General features: G+C 41.1%; 1 pseudogene; it reads right to left on the bottom strand.

The window, feature by feature from the left end:
* Window positions 1–1249: 1249 nt before the first annotated feature.
* LOC102856045 lies at window positions 1250–3189 on the bottom strand (annotated as a pseudogene).
* Between the last annotated feature and the right edge of the window lie 2383 nt (window positions 3190–5572).

A 5572-nucleotide genomic window follows, 5' to 3' on the forward strand; every position in this document is an offset into this window, starting at 1 on the left:
TGGGAGGGTGGAGGGACAGCGCAGGAGGGGAAGACCCTCTATGAGATGGATTGATTCGGTGACTGGGGTAATCGGGATGGGTGTGTCAGAGGCAGTGCGCTTGGCGCAGTACAGAGCAGGGTTTAGGGCTGTTGTGCATAGGGTTGCTATGAGTCGCAAACGACTCGACGGCACATAACAACAACAAACAACAGTTTTATTACAGTATAATTTACATACCCTAATACGTACATCAGGATTTATATATTACGTATCTCATGTATTCATGGACAACAAGGGTCTCATTCCTGGAAAGCAAAGTGACATTGCAAAGAAAGAGGAGCTAGGAAAGACTAATATATATGTAAGAAGAGACTCTGAAAATTGAAGTAGAACACAGAGAGGTCAAAACAAAGGCAAGAAATGTCAAAGTGAAAGAGATGAACCAAAGATTTCGAAGTGCAGCGTAAGAAGACAAAGCAAAGTATTATAATGAAATATGCAAAGACCTGGGGTTACAAAATCAAAAGAGAAAGACACCCTTAGCATTTCTCAAGCTGAAAGATCTTAAAAACAAATTTAGGTCTCCAGTTGCTATAATGAGAGCTGCTATGGGCAAAATCTTATTTTAATTTTTTTAAATTTTATATTGGTTTGCTTACAAAGTTTGTACGCATAGTGTTTCACACTATGCCTCATTCACATTGCATTTTCATACCATCATTCCCATTCATTATGTTTTATAAAATTAATCACCATTGGACCATGCCAACCATTACCCTGTCTTTTCAGGTTTCCACTGGATTGTTTCCATTTCCTTTACCCTCTCCTTCCACCTACCAAATTGTGCAACCCTGTGATTTCATCCCTAACCATTCTCACTCTTCTGCTCCTACTCTTTTCCCTCCTTGGATGCCCATACATATTTTACTAGCTATCCTATTTTTACAAAAGTAGTCTTATGTAGTATTTGTCCTTATGAGAATTTACTTAGCATAATGCTTTCCAGTCTCTCCCAAGTTATACAGTATTTTTTTTTTGCCAATTTTAAAGACATCTTTATTTGAGACACTGCATTTTCCACTTACAATACAGTGATAATAAAGTGCAATGTTAATTCCTTTCCCTATGCACATTCCATATTCAAGTGTTGAGAATGCCCAGAAATTTAGTCTAGCAGTTTAGACTTTTCAACTGCAGTGTGACACAAATTTGGGTCCTTCAAAATTTAACTGTGGGGCAATGAATGCTATAAAGTATGCAGTTTGGTTTAGTCAACCTCTTCAGTTGTGGGTCCAGAAGAAACACCACCAGATGGAGGAGCTCCACCACCAGGGAAGCTGCGGGTTATGCATCTGGGCATACCTCAAGTACTCTGGTACAGCTTGGTGAGGATGGGGTTGCAGACCTTCTCTAGCTCCTGCTGATGCTCAAATTCCTCCTTTTCTGCAGTCTGATTCTTATCAAGCCAGTTGATAATTTCATTGCACTTGTCAAGGATCCTCTGCTTGTCCTCCTCATTGATCTTGCCTTGAAGCTTTTCATCCTCAACTGTTGTCTTCATATTAAATGCATAAGACTCAAGGGAATTCTTAGAAGACACCTTATCTCTTTGCTTCTCATCTTCAGTTTTGTACTTTTCAGCTTCCTGGACCATTCCCCCAATGTCTTCTTTACTCAAGTGGCCCTTATCATTGGTGATGGCAATCTTGTTTTCTTTCCCAGTGCTTTTGCCAACAGCAGAAACATTAAGGATACCATTTACATCAATATCAAAGGTGACTTCAGTCTGAGGAACACCACGAGGTGCAGGTGGTATTTCAGTGAGTTCAAATTTGCCAAGCAGGTTGTTATCTTTGGTCATGGCAGCTCACCTTCATGACCCGAATGAGTACACCAGGTTGGATGTCAGAGTGGGTTGTGAAGGTCTGCATCTGCTTGGTAGGAATGGTATTATTCCGTTTGATGAGGACAGTCATGACTCCACCAGCAGTTTCAATACCAAGAGAAAGTGGAGTGACATCCAGGAGCAGCAAATCTTGAACATTTTCAGATTTGTCTCCAGAGAGAATGGCTGCCTGGACAGCTGCACCAAAAGCAACAGCCTCATCTGGGTTGATCCTCTTGTTTAATTCCATTGAAGAAATCCTGAAAAAGCTTCTGAATCTTGGGCATTCTGGTTGAACGACCCACCAGGACAATATCATGAATCTGTGTCTTGTCTAGCTTGGCATCTCTCAGGGCTTTTCCCACAGGGTCCAGTGTACCACGGTAAAGATTAGCATTCAATTCTTCAAAGCAGGCTACGGTAATGGAAGTATAGAAAGAAGTCAATTCCCTCATACAGCGAATCTATCTCAATACTCGCCTGTGTGCTGGAAGAAAGTGTGTGCTTTGCATGCTCACAAGCAGTGCAGAGGTGTCTGACAGCCCTCTTGTTTTCACTTATGTCTTTCTTATGCTTGCGTTTGAACTCTGTGATAAAATGGTTGACCAATCTGTTGTCAAAATCTTCTCCACCCAAGTGGGTGTCTCCAGCTGTAGACTTGACCTCAAATATCCCATCTTCAATAGTGAGGATTGACACATCAAAAGTGTCACCTCCTAAGTCAAAGATCATCACATTCCTTTCAGCACCAACCTTTTTGTCTAAACCATAAGCAATAACAGTAGCAGCAGTTGGTTCATTGATGATTAGTTGAACATTGAGGCCAGCCATGGCTCCAGCATCTTCGGTAGCCTGGTGCTGAGAGTCACTGAAGTCATTGAAGGCTGGTACAGTGACAACAGCATTGGTAAGTCTTCCCAAGGTAGGCTTCTGCAATTTCCTTCATCTTTGTGAGAACCATAGATGGCACCTCCTCTGCATAGAAACTTTTGGTCTTTCCTTCATATTCTACTTGGACCTTGGCCCTGCCTGCATCGTTCACCACCATGAAGAGCCAATGTTTCATATCAGACTGCACAACAGCATCATCAAATCTTCATCCAGTGAGACATTTGGCATAGAATACTGTTAGTAGGATTCATTGCAACTTGATTATTTGCCGCATCGCCAATCAATTGTCCGGTATTGGTAAATACGATATAACTTGGGGTGGTCCGGTTGCCTTGATCATTTGCAATGAACTCCACTTTCCCATGCTGGAAGACCCCTTCACAGGAGTAGGTGGTGCCAAGATCAATGCCAACCTCAGGGCCCTTGGACATGGTTGCTCGACCAATGGCCATCCAGTATCTGCTACAGAAACCAATGGCTGGCCAGTTCTTCCAGAAGGCCGTGCCAGCTCCCGTCCCACCTGGCCAGCCTCCAGATGATGCATTCACCACAGCGTTCGGGAACTTTTGTTCTTGTCCCTGCTCTCAGAATGGCTCCCCGGGGAAAAGGAGGGTGGTGCCCAAGAGTGCCTGCATGTGGGAGTCCTCAGTCACCCCCAGCGGAAGGGGGGAGGGGCCCAAGTTATATAATATTTTTAAAAATAAATGCTCCTGAGTGCTGCATAGTATTCCACTGTGTGAGGTACCACAATTTCTCAATCCATTCAGTTGTAGTTGGACAGACTTTTGAGCTCTTTCCATGTTCTTGCAATGATGAATAACATTGCTGTGATCATTGGTATACAGATCTTCATCTGTGTCTCAGTCCTTATTTCCTTGGGGTATATTCTTAGTAGGGCAATAGCTGGGTTTTATGGAGTTTCTATGTTCAGTTTTTTGAGGAAATGTCAAACTGCCTTGTAGAATGGTTGCACCATTTTACAATCCCACGGACAGTGTTTGAGAGTTTCCACCTCTTCACATCCTGTCCAACATTTATTGCTTGGTACCCTGCTAAACTTTGCCACTGATACTGGGGTAAGATGATATGTCATTGTGGTTTTTATTTGCATCTATTATTGCCAGTGATTTAGAGGATTTCTTCATTTGCCTGTATGCCATCTGAATGTCTTCCTTGGTGAAAAGTCTTTCCATGTCTTTTTTTGGTCATTTTTACATTGGGTTATCAGTTTTTTTCTCTTGGACGCTTTTTAGTATTCTGTTAACTTTTGTTAGGAGACTCTTTTCTGAGTTGGTATTGCCAAATGTTTTTTCCCCAATTAATGGATTTTCTTTTCACCCTATTAGAAAACGTTTTTGATGCACACAGAGATTTAATCTTTAGAAGGTCCCATTTATAAATTTTATCTTCTCTAGACTGTACTTCTGGATCCCACTTTGTCTCTTATGAACTCCATAGTTTGGGGCTTTACTCCCAGGTCTCTGATCCACCTTGAGTTGATTTTTTTGGGGGGGGATATGGTATGAGATGTGGATCCTGTTTCAGCTTTCTTCAGGTAGCAGTCCAGTTTTGCCAGCACCATTTGCTGAAGAGGTGGTGGTTTCCCCATATGATAGGTTTTATTTTCTTGTTGAATATCAGTTGACCATAGATAGATAGGTCTATTTCTGGGTTCTCAATTCTGCTCCATTGGTCTATGTGCCTGTCATTTTACCAGTACCACACTGTTTTGGTTATTACTGCTGTGTAGCAGGTTTTGAGGTCAGAGGTAGTAGGTTTTGAGGGCAGGGATGGGAAAAATCTTGAATAATCAAAAAAAGACGGAAGGAATACCAGAGTCATCACACCAAAAAGAATTGATTGACATGGAAACATGTCAGGAAGTAACATATGACTAAGAACCAACAGTAATGAAAGAAGAAGTTCAAACTACACCGAAGACATTGGCAAAAAAGAAGTCCTCAGATATTGATAGAATACCAACAAACAGATACAGTCTTGGATGTGCTCACTAGTCTGTGCCAAGAAATTTAGAAAACAGCTTACTATGTCAACTGGCAAGAGATCCATATTTGTTCTAATTTCCAAAAAAGGTGACCCAATAAAATGTGTTTCTGAAATAATGCAATTAATATAACATATAAGTAGAACCTTGTTGCAGATTGTTGAAAAACTGCTGGAATAGTCCATGAACAGAGTACTGCCAGAAATTAAAGCTGGATTCAGAAGAGGCTGTGACTTGAGGGATATCATTATTGATGTCTGATGACTCTTGACTGAAAGCAGAAAATACCAAAAAGATGTTTACTTGTGACTTATTGACCATGTAAAGACATTTGATTATGTTATGGCTAACATTGGGAAGAACAGGAACCCCAGGACATTTCATTGTGTTCGTATGAAATCTAAACCTACATGTAGAAGCTGTTGTTCAAACAGAATAAGGGGTCACTGTATGGTTTAAAATCAGAAAATGTGTGTTTCTGGGCTGTATCCTTTCTTAGAATGTTCTATATGCTGAGCATATCAGTCCAGCAAATCAAAACAGGACTATATGAAGAGATTTGTGGCATTAGGATTAGAGAAAGAGTCATTAACAGCCTGCCTTATACAAATGACACAACTTTGCTTGCTGAAAGTGAAGAAGTGAAACACTTGCTGCAGAAGGCCAAAGACTGCAGACTTCAATACGAATTCAATCTGAACACCGAGAAAACAAAAATACTCACTCCTGGACCAATACGCAACATCACAATAAATGGAGAAAAGGTTGAAGTTGTCAATGATTTCAGCTTTCTTAGATCCACAATCAAC

Source organism: Elephantulus edwardii, unplaced genomic scaffold (assembly GCF_000299155.1).
Source record: "Elephantulus edwardii isolate Elephantulus edwardi_28Jun2011 unplaced genomic scaffold, EleEdw1.0 scaffold00067, whole genome shotgun sequence".
In the NCBI taxonomy this organism is placed as follows: Eukaryota; Metazoa; Chordata; class Mammalia; order Macroscelidea; family Macroscelididae; genus Elephantulus; species Elephantulus edwardii.